This window comes from Grus americana, chromosome 5 (assembly GCF_028858705.1).
Source record: "Grus americana isolate bGruAme1 chromosome 5, bGruAme1.mat, whole genome shotgun sequence".
In the NCBI taxonomy this organism is placed as follows: domain Eukaryota; kingdom Metazoa; phylum Chordata; class Aves; order Gruiformes; family Gruidae; genus Grus; species Grus americana.
In genome coordinates, this window is record NC_072856.1 from 43088514 (window position 1) to 43105323 (window position 16810).

Sequence of the window (16810 nt, forward strand, 5' to 3'; positions counted from 1 at the left end):
TTTGATGGTGACTTTGCCATGAAATTTGGGCATATATACATTGTTTATGGCTGTAGCACTCTTTTCCCTCTGCCCGGTAAATGCATGTTCACTCCTGGAGCCACCACCCAAGTGTGAGTGCAATGCTGCATGACTACATGGTGTCCGTGTCCAGGAGAGTGTTGTAGAGCTGCCCTACTCCAGATGTAGAAGCAGTGTTGTCCCCAAAACCAATTAATGAGATGAAAGATAGCAAAGAACTGCTTTTTTGCCAGCCTCAGGCAAATGACAGCGTTAAGCTACTTGAAACATAGGGGTCAGAGCAGATGCACTGACCATCTCTTAATAGTACTGATGTATGATGGGGAGGGTTTGAAAGTTGAGTGTCCATACAAGATCCTTCAAAGACTGTCTTGAAAGTTGTTAAGAAATTCAGTTGATAGTATAGGCAGCTTATAATTATTTGTATCACATTCATATCTTCTTCTATAAATGCTTTGTTTTGGTTCAGAAGAGAAGTTGTGACACTGGAAACTTAACTTCAATGTCCACAGTTATTAGGGGTGAATGGTGCTGTGGAAGTCTGTTTCATCACAGCTCACTAGATATGATCAAAGAATAAATCAGCTCTTTTGCAAGAACTGTATTAAGAGTCATGACTGAATAGCACAGAAGTTGGAGAAGACCTGTTACATGGCCTTCAAATCAAGAGCAGGAGTGTGAATTTTAATGAAGGGTCAGAGGGAGGGAGTGAACAGCACAGGAGGAATGGTGTCTTCACTGCTTGCAGTTGGGCAGCGTGTAGAGGGGAGAGCTGAGAGTAAGACATGCTAGAAGGGAAGACGCTGTATTAATAGTTTAGAGGAAAACAAAACCATTAAATGAGGCGGTAATGGTAACAGGAACAGTGGTCTCCTTTGCTTTGTACAGAGTGTGGAAACAGATGAAGTACGAACAAGGTCAGTGTTGAATGTATTGCCTTGAGTGAGAGTCTCATGAAAATGAGGAGTCTAATCCCGGGAACAAGCAGTGTAATCGAAACACAGATGCTTTTGCAGTGCACAGAATGGTGAATCTCTCAATCCTCCTGTGTTGAGTTTGCGTGGCAAGGTTTTGGTAGCGGGGGGGGCTACAGGGGTGGCTTCTGTGAGAAGCTGCTAGAAGCTCCCCCTGTGTCTGATAGAGCCAATGCCAGCCAGCTCTAAGACGGGCCCGCCGCTGGCCAAGGCCAAGCCAATCAGCGCCTCTGTGATAACATATTTAACAAGAAGAAAAACACTTAGAGAGAGAGCTTTTTGCAGCCGGAGAGAGGAGTGAGAAGATGTAAGAAACTCTGCAGACACCAAGGTCAGTGCAGATGGAGGGGGAGGAGGAGCTCCAGGCGCCGGAGCAGAGATCCCCCTGCAGCCCGTGGTGAAGGCCATGGTGAAGCAGGCTGTCCCCCTGCAGCCCATGGAGGCAGGATGAGGGGGTATAGAGGTGCCACCTGCAGCCCGTGGAGGACCCCACACCGGAGCAGGTGGAGACACCTGAAGGAGGCTGTGGCCCGTGGGAAGCCCACGCTGGAGCAAGCTCCTGGCCAGACCTGTGGACCCGTGAAGAGGGGAGCCCACACCAGGGCAGGTTTGCTGGCAGGACTTGTGACCTCGTGGGGACCCCACGCTGGAGCAGTTTGCTCCTGCAGGTCTGCACCCCGTGAGAGGGACTCCATGCTGGAGCAGGGGAACGATGAGAGGAGTCCTCCCCCTGAGGATGAAGAAGCGGCAGAAACACCGTGAGATGAACTGACCGTAACCCCCATTCCCCGTCCCCCTGTGCCGCTGAGGGAGGAGGAGGTTGAAGCCGGGAGTGAAGTTGAGCCCGGGAAGATGGGAGGGGTGGGGGGAGGTGTTTTAAGAGTTGATTTTATTTCTCATTCCTCTACTCTGTTTTGCCTAGTAATAAATTAGATGAATTCCCTCTCTCAGTTCAGTCTGTTTCGCTCATGACAACAATTAGTGAGTGATCTCTCCCTGTCCTTATCCCGACCCACAAGCGTTTCGTTATGCCTTTTCTCCCCTGTTTGGTGAATGAGGGGAGTGAGAGAGCGGCTCTGGTGGGCACCTGGCCTCCAGCCAGGGTCAACCCACCACACCTCCATAATCACACTCCTGACCTTAAGTGATATATACACACAGGCAAGCATATGTGTACAAACGCACACGCACAGTAGGGATGGGCATTGTCATAACTACTTGTTACTAAGCAAAAATTGTCATTTTGCACAATAGGAACCTCCTGTGTCAACAATAGCTCCTATAGATTGAAATGAGTCAGCAGGTTCTGCCTGTACTGCCCCGAGGTGTGATGACAGCCCCTGCCAGCACAGCACCCCAGTGCCATTGCTTCTTACACCCTCTCTTGTATCTGACCCTGGAGCATTCGGTTTTGAAAGGACACTGTTTTCTGCTGCACTGGAGACATTAGGATTGCACCACTTATATAGTCCATCTTTCCTACAAATCCATTTTTGCTTTTAGAAAAGTTTGTTTCCTAACCCTTTTTTCCTCTAATAGTTGCGAGTGTGGTGCTAGTGTCTAATCGAGGATGCAGAGCCACCGCATTACACTGCACCGTATCCAGCAAAACCAGTTCCCAATGCAGCTGAGCATTTAGAAACCTGAAAACCCAAACTACTTTCCCTACCATACCCCAAGCTATTTCAAATGGTCTGTCAAAAAAAAAAACCAACCCAACCAACACCCAAACAAAAGTCAAATAAAAGAAATTGGGCCATAGACACACCTGACATAAGATTGTGTAGTTCCACTGCCTTAAGTCAGTGATATTTTAAAGCATATGATGATCTTGCACTAGGATTCATAGCCTGAGCATGCAAGGGCACCTGCCTTAATAATACAAACTTCATTTTTTTCAGTGGGTTTTGCACTGATGGAGGGCTTCACAGACTCAAAAATATAGTAGTTTGCTCAGGGATAGCCCTAAAAATCTGCCTGTTGGGAGCGGCTGATGTAAAGAAGTTCAATATTTGCTTTGGTTCTTCAATTCCTTAGTTTAAAACCAACCAACAAACCCCTCAGTATTTCCCTTCATTTTTTTAGTGCATATTTTGATTATATGATGTAATATTTTCCTGCATAGAAAAAAATACTGCCGGGAACTTTTAGAACAAGTGTGCTGACGTTAGCTAGACATATAGGTATGTCTGTACATGCTGCTCTAGATGGTTTGGCTATATGTCCTTGTGCAAGATGGGTTTGACAGCACTTATGCATTTACGTGCCATATTTGATCGTGAAGCAGTAATGTATTAGGGAATGACAACAAGAGATTTACCTGTAGAAATAAAAGGATGAGAACAGTATCCCTGGATGACTGGAGAAACATACAGAGATACTCAGAGCTCTCTGCTCTTCCCATTGTCATTGACAGGAGGTGGTGGTATTCTGGGGATTTGTCCTTAACCACAAAACCGTAAAAAGAGTTACTAGACTTGTCATGTAATTATTATACTGGGTAAGAGCACACAGCTAAACTCAATAAATAATGGTAATCTTCAAATTTTTTCTTGTTTCAGCTAATTCTTCTGTACAAATAGGTATTTAAATAACATAGGCTATAAAAGCAGCAGCAACCAACTAGAGTGTATGTGTATAGAAACTCTCTAATATAAATTAGTGCCTTTTAAAAATCACTGTAAACTCTGTTTTCTGTAATTATAACAAACCCTAGAGTTTTACCCATGTAATAGTAATTTTTTAGTGTCTTCACCATTATTTTCCTTTTGATTTATTTAACTACATCTAACTTGAGCAAACAATGTTAAGTGGGGAAACAGATGTGGTTAAATAGCCTGTAATTATGCCTTTAGTCATCTGTTACCATCACAAGGCTCCTCCTGCTACTATGACCAGAAAAAGTGACCTAACTGATTTCACCAGCAGCCTTGCCAGTGCCTGATGCAGAATAGATGGCCTTATTAAGCAATCAGAAAAAAAAATAAATAAAAATCAACCATTACATTGGAATAGTAATCAGCAGTGTTTATACTAGCCCCACAATGCACAATCAGAACCATGAATTCTGCTAATTGGGTACCTTCTGCATCCAGAGGTGCCTGCAATAGGAAACAAAAGGGACTTGAAAATTAGTGTTTGTAGCAATTAGCTTCTGTCTAAAGGCTTAGCCCAGTTCATGGAAGCCATGATTCAAACAGGGATTATTATAGTAACTATGGTATTTAAATGTCCTCTGTCATTATTCAGCATCAAATTTAGCATAGCAAGACTAATTTGGATTTACTCTTTAAGACTAATTTGGATTTACTCTTTAAAATATGATTGTTGAGAATTTTTAAAGTCCCAAACTGCAAACCATTTATTTTATGCTTTTTTTTATATTTCCCACATCAGTTGTTTTCTGTTAAAGATTATGAGCCTGTTTCAGACTGTAGAGGTGATTAAATGTGTTTGCTATTGAACAGCTAAGATTTAACGAATAGCATATTGGAGAGTGTTGGACTATTATTTTTCACAGAATGATTTGTACTATACTGGCATGTTGAGGAATTCCATACTTCATATAAATATAAGGACTACAACTTTATTGTTTATAAACACAGCTACAAATTCACACCAGTGAGTAGTGGTATACAAATGTTTAAGAAGAGAAATTTGGGCATGCAATTTTCTGAGTAAACTGGCAGTGCATTTACAGATAGGCCTCAGTAAAAGCTCAGTGGATTATATTAAATTGGTTACAAAAAGCCTTTTGCCCTTTTCTTTCCTTTGAATCTTTAGCATTTCTGACGTAATAATCTGATAGACAAATCTCTGTGCTTCAGTCCTTACCATTATAGACTCCCTGCTGTAGGTGCTTAAAGGACAAATTAACAGTAGTACAATTCGAGTACCCTCTTCACCTTCGCTATCAAAGCATCAGCTGCATATTCTTGCTTTGCTAAAGCTCTCCATATGGTTACAGCAGGACTGTGACAATAGCATACAAAAAAAAGCTTAGAATTCAGGGAAAAAACCTCAGGAAGAAATAGGAAAAGGAAGGCAAAAAGTCTCTAAGTCAACCCTCAGTCTTAGCTCTGCTCTTTAAAGGTTACACTGAATAACGGAAATGTATCATCTGCAATTTATTAATAAGTTGCCATCCTCATTAGTTAACTGCTGTTTAATCCGTATGTGATTAACTGTGTGACCTTAAAAAGATTGTTATTAATACAAAACATTACATTATGAAACCATTAAGTTATAGGAAAATATTGGTACTTTGAAGACAATCAGAATGATAAGTGTGATAGTTTTTAGAGATACTGTACCAACATTTCCTCTGACTGATTGCATTACATATTGATATTAGCAAGTATCAGTATGTAGTGCAATCAGTCAGTGGAAAATGAGTGAAATGTGAACTAATGAGAGCTAATTGTCTCATATAATAGCAAGGACACAGAATTCTATCAATTAAATTAGTCTGAGTTGAAACAACTATCAGTGTAATAATGTTGATAATATCAACCAAATTAGATGTAATGAAATAAATGGTATGCTAAAGATCAAGGATACCCATCGGCTTCGACCCCCACCTCCTGCTAACTAGTGTGAAAGCATCGTGACTTCGGGCTCAGTTTGCTCCAAGTTCTGCCTAACGCACGGCCTGAAACACGTGGTTCTGTACTCAGGCCACGGGCACAGAGGGTTTTTTAATTCTTGTAATTCGCGTCTGGCAAACGGGGGAAGCCACCTGGGAGGGCGAGGCAGTGAACAACAAATAGTAGAGATATGCTGTTAAAGGGTATTGTTGACTTTGGCACAGCTGCTGGTGAAACCAGGAGACGTGGTGGGTGAGAAATGCTGGCTTCAGCACGCCAGGTGTTGAGGCTTTTGTTTTGTCCTTGGGAACTGCTACAGCTGAACATCTGTATCGCCTGACCAGTAATGATCTCATGGTGCTCAACACTCTTTTCTCTCTCCTTGCTTAGTCCCATTCCTTCCAGTTGATGTTGGGCAAGGCTTCTGAAGGTGTTCCAACGCTGTTCACGAATAGGTCCCAGGCCATAAACCCACGTGGGGCGAAGGCTGGGTTCTCAGAGATGCTGAGCATACAGCAGCTCCCACTGAGGCCGAGGGAAGCATTGGGATCATCAGTCTTTCAGCCCTGGTATTTAAGAGTTCACATGGACCTAGAAGCCTAACTTCACCCACTTCTGAGGCTCCAGCCTCTGAACTTTGTTTGTGTATTGCTCTGTTTCACCTCCTAACTATCAGTCTTTCTAATTCTGTGATCGCTATGACCAAGAAATGTCCATTTAAAGACCAAGCAAATCTCAGTCACTCCTTTAACAGGGCTTGGGATTATTAATGGTATGAATTCTCAAAAGGAACAGAGAACATTGATCTGGGTTTACGAAATGAGGCAGAAGAAAGGTATTTAATTGATTTTAACAGTCCTAATCACCTGATTACTGCAAATCCCTCCGCAGTTAACACCCTAGAAACATAACCTGATAAAATAAAAAACAACAAAAGCCAGAAATTGAATGTTCAATGGACAGTGACATTTTGGAGTTTAAGATAAAGACCAGACCAGTCAGTTTTTGACTTACATAAAATTAGTTTCAGTTTGTTAAGCAGAGTCACAGCTTCTGGACTTTCTCAGAAACATGTGAAACAACTTGATGTCCAGACTGAGTGTGAGCACTGTGAAGGGTTAAAAGTTGAAAAACCCAAATGAACTTTGTGATGCAGTGAAAAGTTATCTGTAAAGGCCACTTTCTGCTCCAAGGCTCTTGGACCATGCGATCATGCAAGTACTTGAGCTGGTGAGATCTGGTAAAAAATAACTCACACTTAGAGAGCAGATATAGGGCAGGGGCCATAGAAGCAAGTGGGCTGATAAACTCAAAGGCTGGCAAAATAAGACAGAGCAAATGCATGCAACTTGTGACACAAAGAGGGGAGAAATAATGATAAAAATGTCTCTGTGGCCAGACTTAGCACAGCCTTTTTCCTGGCTGAATATAGTAAAAGGTGATAGCTGGCACTGATGCAGTGTTCACTTTGGCAACCTGCATTCCTCCCTACTACTCACAGTCTAGGATGGCAGAAACACAGAAAAAAATCAGGGTCGCACAGGCTATCAGTTCTACCAGGGATGCCATACATGCTAATCTGAAAGTGCAGCTTGGGAAAGCACTGTAGAAGGAGAATGCCCCAGCAAAATTGTAAAATTTGACTGGCAACTGTCATATTGATCTTGCTGAAAATCTGCAACTGTGTATGAATGTTTAAAAATTTGCCGTACAACTGGATGAAGGGAATGTTTCTATCCGTATCAAAGAAAGCGAACATAAGAGTGTTAAAACTGAGCCATCTTACTGATATTCCCTTCAAGTAGAATTCATCTCCTTGTGTTACAGGATCACAGGAAGCAAATGCTGGAAATATCTCCATGCTGCAGAAAGCTTGGGTCAGAGAAGGGTAAGGCACCTAATCCACCCACAGTGCTGAAACCACATCACTGAAAAAGCATGATCACCCACTAACTGCCTATTTTATTTATTATTTAGAAAGTATTTAACACCTTTCTCCCTCAAAGGCTTAGGGGGATGCTGACAGATGTCGAGATTCAACAGCATATCACTGAACTCACCGCAGACCTCTACTGTCAATATCAAATCACAGTGTGAAAAACAGCAGGTGAGAACGAATGGTTTCCATTGGGCTGGGCATAAACTCCCCACCATTCCAACAGCAATAATGAATTTATTTTGAAACTGCTGTGAAAGGATTTTGACATAGGGAAGGAGCAGAAGTTTCCATTGATGGGACTGTCCTAACTGATCTCTGACGCACTAACAGCATGATGCCCTGTGCAACAGTGACTGATGCAATACAGTCAGTTCTGGAGATGAGAACAGGCGATTAACCAGGGACATGAAGTGTCCTGAATATGATGAAAAGAACAAGCACATAAACTGACATAAGTCATAAAGATAAAATGCTTTTTAGTAGTAGAAATACAGTAGAGAAAAAGGGACTCTGTCAAAAACCAGCTGACAGTCTTTGTTAAATTTTGTATGGATGGGAAAAAAATATCAGGAAAGCAATTACAGAAACACTAGGGATGGAATAACATAGGGAAGGCTAGCCAACATGAAGATCAGATAGGTGATGGATGGACTGGTGAGGCCACAAAGATACCAGTCTGACTAGAGAAGCACCCAGAAACTCTGCTACGACATCATCACAGGTCATGGATGATTATGCAGAGGTACTTACTGAAGTTATAATAATCAGTGAATAAATTTGTTAGCTAATTCTTTTAATACATAAGGATAAATTAAATATCTAATGTAGAGTCTTACATGGGAGTACCAATGGTTATTTTTAGGGGACATTCCAATTCCTTATTGTTCCTTCTACTTTTCATTTAGCAAGACTATTACGTCACCCATTTCTGAGTTACCGTTAATTTCATCCCCGTCATCTGTTAATGGACTTTCTTTCTCTTTCATATTTACTTTCCTAGCTGTAAAAGCCTTTTTAATCCTCCCGAGCCCCTTTTTATTCATTCTGGGCTTGATTGTAACACTACACTGTGCCCTGGGTAAGTAGCTACGTTGCCCCAGGAGCGGGACAGAGAATTAAGTCGGACTTGGAGCTCTGGTCTCTCCCTGTGCTCAGCTCCTGAAGACAGGGCTGAGTTGTGGCTGTGCGACTTCCAGTCTAACCAGTAATCTGGTCAGCAAACCAGAGAGAAAAGTATTTTACAGATATAATGGCTTCTTTCCCTGCTGATCTGCGTGCAGGCCATGGGTCCTGCTCTCCATGCCAAACCTTTTGCTGAACAAGACAGCAGGTAATGTAATATTTCGCTGTCTCTGTTAGTCTTGGCTTCAATGTTTTAATTTTCCGTAGCCTTGAGCTAGCCGAGGAGGTCTCAGTGCTGTGGTGGCCAGCAGGCACACATGTCCTGTCAAAATGTCACAGTCAGGCAGCCCGTGTAGGGAAACAGCATCATGTCCTGGTGCATCACCAGTGGAGTAACGCCTGGGACAGTTCACCCTCCTACTTGTTGGCTCCCCTCTGATTAAGTCTGGATGTTTTAGACTGGTTTGCTAAGGAAACGGCCCTTCTGGTATTTTACTGCCTGTGTGCGTGTATACGTCTGTCTGTCTAGCTTTTGGTTATTGCCTTTCCCTCTTCGTCTCCTTCCCCCTCCTCTATAATTTTTCAGCATATTTTCCAAATCCAGTCACACAGGAATAGAGAATCCAAAGATGTTAGGGACGCAGGTGGTCAGGTAAGGAAAAGAATTCCTGTGAATGCCATCTATGAGGAAAATGCTGTAGCCTGTGTTCAGCCTCCATTAGGGATGAATCCACTGCTTGGTAAAGTTTTACCTCCTGTATGGGTTCTCTAGCATGTAACCAAGGAAAGCTTCGGCTGAAGCATTTCCCATGGCTGGGCCACCGGCAAGGGCTCGTACACGTGCCTTCTCTAATGTCGAGTAAGCTCACGCTGTATATTAAGGTTAACTCAGCCAAAAGAGCAGTCGGCCACAACTCAAAAAATCCATCGGCTTCCTTAGTTTGGTTTCACTGTGTGCTGAGCAACTGCTTTCTTCTCCACTTCTTTTACATCTCTCTATAATCTCAGATATATCAGCAATACCTCACAAAGCCAGTGTTTAGGTTTCACTTTTCTCCCCCATTTTCTTTTTCACAGGAACTGTCTGTAGTACACCCATTAAATCAAACTTAATATTCACCTTTTTTGAGGGCTCCCTTGCCACCTTTAGTACATTTCTTTTCATGAAATCAGACACCCTTTAATTTATGTCTTACTGTTTTGTTTTCAGATAGCTTCTGATTGCTGTTTCTTTATTTTTCCCTAAGAATTACCATGGTCTCTTGTTCTGAGTAATAAAAGTTTGTAACTTGAGAACCTCCTTAATACACGTGTGATTGTATTTGTTATCCAACAGAGAGATGGGAGGTCAGGATTTCTCCATAATGGTTTTTACAGGCTGGAGAAATAATTATCCTTCCTCGGCTCTGTGTGCTTTGCAGTCAGCGCTGTTCTTCCCTCCAGGTTTGCTCAGTGTGTGTCGTTCCCCACGCTCAGTGGGGCAGGAGGAGGGTTGCCATATGTGGCCAGTAGTCTGCCTTGTATAAAATCCAGCCTGTTGCACTGTATTGCCATAAAATCCCAAAGCGTTGTCCACGTAACCACGTGCAACTCGCGGGGGAAAACCAGTGGGGGTAGTTAATCTGTAGAAGGAAAGGAGAGAAACTAGTCGGATATTTTCTCTATAGTTATTACTGATCAAAAATGATGGTATGAAAATATGTCGGAATATTGGTGTGCCATATGAAAATGTAGGATAAAAAACATTCTAGATAATCTTTACTTGGTTATTTCTGCATTTTTGCCTTTAGCCTCCTGTCACTATTAGTCCTGAATACTCTTGTGAAACAAACAGCAGTTATGACATCTGAACATGATGAATGTAATGACCTAAAAAATATGCTGTTTTCCAGTAACTGCTTTCAAGTAACCTTCACATTTGGCTGCTGCTACGTTTTATCATGTATATTGTGGCTCTTTTTTTTCTCCCTTTGCTTTTGTATTGCTTTAAAAAGACAACAGAACATGCTGTGAGTTAATGTTTCACTTGTAAAAGGTTATGGATTAAGCTCAGCTGGTTTCTCAGGCTGACACAGGGTTCATGATTAGAAGAATGAAAACAAACATGAATTGAAAATGTCACTAACCTTTATTGGGCCCTGAAAATCCCCGAGCCTGCATGACAGGAGGCTTTCCTGTTTTCAACAGGATAAAGAAGATTGAAACAAAACAGCACGGATCTTGGCTATTTACATCTTTTAATGAATGCTCTTCACGTTTGGGTCCCTTTGTCAATCTCCCAGTTTTCAAGGGTTTAGCTGTGAAAAGTGCGGATGGTATCACATACTCTTATAAACCATGGAGTAGACATCTGTCTAGGATGCTTTTTCCTCCAAATTACGCTTAGTGTAAAGGACCACATTTTAAGCTTCATTTACGACTATGCATGTATAAGGTAGCCAATTATCCAGTCTGAGTGTTCAATAGCAGAAAGGCTGAATAAAACCATCTCTAAATAAAGCAACTGATTTTATTTTATTAAATTAAATCAGAGAAAATATTTTAATAAATTCTGCGTGATAGTGTAGTTCGAACTTTAAAACTGTTTAATGAAAAACACCCCTTTCAGTTAAAAAAAAAAATCAGTTCTTGCTCTAACTGCTGTGGAAGAGCATGCCCTGTCTTAGCAAAGGCAGGAGGAACTCAAAGCCGACTCAAACTGGCCAGAGTGGAAACCAAAAATGCCACTGATCTGGGATGCTTTGTTTTATCAAGAGCACAGATTCAGACCCAATATCTTAGACTACAGACTGAAGGAGTCTATTGCATGGTATGACTGCGCTTCTTCAGCACTAACCCTTCCCATGCATTAGGGAAGAATTAAGCATCGCACTCGGCGTTACAGACTCAGATATTCCCTGCTTCCTTATTACCTTACACTGCTCAGCTCATTTTTTCCCAGTCAAATTACTGAAAACACAAAAGAATTATCAAATGTTTTTTCATCTAGGTTGTGAAGGAACAAGGCGTATGTTTTTCTTCGTTTTAAAAATTTTAGCTGCGTGTTTTAGTAACAGCTGTGCCATTGCTTCACTGATTTCATAGGGAACCTGAGAAAATACTTTATGGAGGAAGAACACTGGGGAATTCTGCAACCAAATGTATTTCCTTCTCCCGATCTATAAATGACTGTTGGATATGGAATTTTTGCCTCACAAAATCACATTTACCTTTTTCACAAAGTGAAGTGAGGCAATATAGACCCACGCTTAGTACATAATTATTTAACATATCCTACTATTTCATGGTGCAACTCTGACCTGTAACTGAGATTTAATGAAGTGCTTTGGCAGAGAATTAATATTAGGGGGAACATAAAACTGCAATATTTTAGTCTCACTTCATCCAATTAGAGTTTATTCTTACATTACATAATCTATTTTACAGTTTTTGGTGTAGGAGTGGAGTGAGATCTTACAATATTTTAATGAGGACTACGTTTTTTATCTCTAGCTATTTTAGTCTTTTGCAACTATTGAGGAATGTCCTATCTGATAAAATTTTCTAAGGTTTCTTAATGATATAGGACCCTAAACCACAGCTTCAAAATCAGTTGAGGCCTCAGTTTCTAAGGGTATGTGGACATGTGAGTCCTATTTATTGAAAGTGATAAACCAGATTAATTGAATTAACTGAAAATTAAATCAATGGCTCTTAGGTGCTCAAAAACTAGAGTGTTAGCTCCTTAAACAGTTGGGCTTAGGTTGACAAAGCAGGCTTTGCAAGGCAGCATCCAACTTCCAGGTGCTGTGCCACACAGTGAATTCACATCTACCATCCCATGCTCTCTAAGTGGATGGACAAAGTAGGGAGTACAGTGGAGAGCTACCCAAATTACCCGTGGGAAGAAATACCAAGGAATATTAGGGACATGACTACATATCTGATACTGTCAGGGGAGTATCATGCCTTGCCACTTACCAAATTATCTCCCTCTCACCTCTTCAAAATCAGCTTTTGAGAAGCTGGGAGAGAAGGAGAGAAGGATCTAGTGGAGGGTGTCCCGGCCCATTGCAGAGGGATTGGAACGAGATGATCTTTGAGATCCCTTCCAATCCAAACCATTCTATGTTTCTGTGATATGATTCGAGGATCGTGAGTCTCTTCTCCATAACCCTGTAAATCTGTAATTGCATACGAAGGGTAAGGCATGCCTCTGATGTGCTTCTACAAAACAGGACAGCTTGATGCAGTTTGATGGTTGAGATGTTCACATAGAGAACAGAAGTGGGATTTTGATCCTGCATCCCAAGGAAATACTTCTAATACTTCTACTAATGACTGGGATGAGAAGGGCTGGAATTACGGGATGGATGGCTTCTTCTCCTGGTTGTGATTTGTCTGAGATTAGACATCCTCGGGTTATATCTGACATTTCAGCTCTTGAACATAAGGTAGGTAGTAGAAAGCCTTGTCTGGGAACGTCAGTGGGTTTAGGTGTGGGATAGACACCAAATTGCTGAGTGCTTTCAGGACTCAAGCACTTCTGCTCATCCCTCATGCAGAGACTTAGTCTCCTAGGAGATTTCTCTTGTGGAAACTTGAGGAAGTTTTGAGGATCTGAATTTTTTATTTGGGTGCTTAAAGTGGTATTAAGATGCCTCCATTCTTCTCTTGAATCTAATTCACAGAGGCAACTTTTTAAAAGATACATAGTGCATGAAAATACACCTAAGTGCTTTGTTTTGATTTGTCAAAGGTGCATAGGCAATTCACTTTACTTTGGTACTATTTGCCTGGGACACATTGGGATTTTCAGTAGAAATAAGTTAGAATTAGACTCTTGGGTTCTTCAATAACCTTATCTATGTATCTATCTATATCTATATCTATCTATCTATTTGTCTTAGTATATGTTTAGGCACTGAATACATTTGTGAAATTAGCCATAAAAGCCCAATGGGCCAAGGCTCCAAAGGCACTTATGTGTCTTTGGAAATGTCTTTTTACAGCATTTTACTGCTGCATTATCTGTTCTGTGGTAAGAGAAGATGCGGAAAAGAAAAGAGTAAGTGCTGGGTTTTTCATTTTGTGTCCAGCTATAACAGTTAAAATCCCATGTTATTTCTCTGGAAACAAGGAAAAGAACCACGCTGAGAGCATTTGGAGTAATGTAACATTGTTTAGTTTAATTTGCTAAGCTCTCGAGAGCAGTTTCACTTAATATATGGTGCTATATAATGTCTTGGCTTAGTTTGTGTGAGAGTGAAGCATGAACTCAGGCATAACTCGGTGACTGCTGTTTTTAGTTTTGAAAATACATGGGCACACCTGATTTACAATCAAAGCGAGGGGTTAGTGATACTTGGCATGTGGAAATTACCATTCAGCTCGGTGCCAGTTTCTGCTAAACTCTCCCAATGTACTTTTGTCTTGGCCTGAGTACTTTTGACTGTTCAAGCAGAAAGGTCCCCTTCAGCGAAGAACTAAGCCAACTGTTTAAAGGGTGTTTTTTTCCCTAATAAAACTTTACAGCACTTTTATGTGAATTTAGTGTTTGTGAAAGGCCCTGTACTGACAGCCCAGGGAACAGAGGCCCTAAGCTCATTCACAGACCATGTGCAGGGCAGACAGGGGTGGCAGTGGTGCTCCTGCCCTGCCGCACTCCCATGTGTTCTTCACGGCCCAAACACCATCACCCATGGTGGATAAAAGACTGATTTGGTTTCTGATGCTCTTCAGTCATTTGATTTTCACCTGAGACTGTCACAGAGCTGCAGTCTGATTCCAGCTGTGGAGAGGTTTTGTGGTTTGGACGCTTGCGCATTACCTTGCTCTTCATAAGGTATGCAACAGCTTTTACCAGGTAGTCTTTTTTTATTGTAGTACTGAAACCAGCTGGATTTGTACCGATAATTTGCAGTGAGTGAAACATCTTTCACTTAATAATCCAGCTCTTTAGCTCAGTTGAAATGTGGTGATTAAAACAATGGAGGAAATGTCCTTACATACTAGAATTAAATAGAAATACTTATGTAGGCATCACCAACAGAGGTTCTAACATAGTGTAGGGGTAAATTTGTATTAAAATATATTAAAATCAGTATGCACCTCAGAAGCTGTAGATGGTATATTCAAAGACTATAAATCAAGCCAGCAAAGATGCCAGAGAGACAAGGAGCCCTATCAGGATTAGTTGGACTGCACATACACTGAAGCTTTGTGTCTGACATACATACCCCATTGCATTACCTGGACAGGCTGCCCCACTGAAGCCCCATCACTCTTTTCCTCTAAAAAGAGAGGAGGGTGCCTGCTGTTCATTGAGCAGCCCAGTGCTGGGAGCGATGCCCAGGAATGGGGGGAGGAAGGCATTGCCACCACCATCAGTGAGGGAGGCAGCGGGGGACCGGGCAGACCCAGTACCCCGGGCTCTGCTGGAAAAGAGGCTCAAGCATCCTAGGCAGTCTTAGGCAGGAAAATTGGTACGCAGGTGCTTCAGCAAAGACACGGTACCTTTAGGTGTAAGAAGCAGCCCAGCTCTGAGTATCTAGGACACTTTTTAAAAGATATCTTGAAGGTTTAAGCATTGAGAATCGATGCAAATTATGGCTGAGTTTTGTGGACTGATCTTAGGAAGTTAAGAGGAGAAATTGTCCCATTTTAGTCTTTCTTCTGTCTGTCTTCAAGCATTTTTAAAATTATCTAAATTATGGTCTGTGAAAGAGTTATGGTGAGGTAATTAACATTTTTACTGGGGCTTTAAAACACAGGAGGAACGAAACACTTAGGAATGGAAAATGCACTTCTCCCAGTCTGGCATGGGCATTTACTGGAGCTTGCAGGAATATTTTCTATGGGAAAAAAAGATAATATAGGAAAAAAACCTGGTTATTTGAGAGAGTAATATCAAGATGACTAGTTCTCTTGGGGAACTGTCTCACAGTGATCTGAGATTAAATGCCTCACTCTGTATTTCCCTGGTGATTCAACTCCGAGGGACTTGTGTCTTCCTTGCTAATTTCCCTTAAAGAATCATTTAAAACTATTAAACCTCAATTAATTTGAGGCTGAACTCAGTACAAGCGACTGTGTTTAGAATTAAATGCAACGATTCAAAGATAAAGAACTTGATGATGGTGCTATTTCAAAGTATACACAAAAATATGGCTGAATATTTCCTTAGTTTTTCTATGCTCTGTTTGTACTTCTGAAAGACCTACTGGAATCTTGTATTAATTTTTATGCTTAATTTTGCATATATTGAGAAATGGGAAGCAGAAGAGTTTGACAGAATTAATGTGATGTGCCTCATTTACCTGTCTACCAAAATCCCGCCTATAAAGCGTTCTTCCTAGATGGCACTGAAATCTCTATATGTTTCCAAGCTGCAGCTCATCTTAGACAAGCTTATTTCATTGCATTTCATTTCATGGTTCCCCCCAAATGCCTTGTACACAGTACTCCTATATGTTTTCTCATTTAGAAAGACTTGCCAGGGAAGTTAAGATATTTCAAGTAATTCTGTTCGTGATCCGCAGCAGGATTATTACAGATTGATGCGTGACGGTATCTTGGATTCCTGATGGAGCAACGTCCTTAGGATATGAACCTGCATACGCACGCAGTGCTGGGAGGCTAATTGTATTTGGTTTAACAACACTAATTTATTGAAACAGGCTTATTATCTGGCCCATAATTTACAATCTGAGTTTAATGACTCCTTTTCTGTTTTATTTCACTTTTCTCTCTCTCCTTTCTCTCCCTCTACCTTGGTCCCTCATTTTCTCTTCCTCCTCCTTTCTCTCTCTTTCTTATCCCCTCACCCCTGCCCTCCCTCTGTCTCCCCCTGAAAGCACGGACAAGCATCATCGCTACAGTTTGAAAGATGAGCATGTGCAGATAACACTCCCTTAGAGTTGTATAGCATCATCAGTGGCTTTTGAGGCCTCTGTGGCATGCATTGTCCTTGGGACACTGTCACTGAGATGATGGAGAACTCCCATAAATCTGGGCCACCTAAAAATAGGGCAGCTACTCAGTGACTAAACGCTCACTGTGCTTTGCTCCCTGTAAGGGAAGATGCTTACGTGCATTAGGGCCAGCAAAAAAGTCCCTGTGTGCTACTTACCAGCCTCAAAATAGAGCTTACGCCGCACGTAAGTGGCTCCAAAGACTTATTCTGGCCC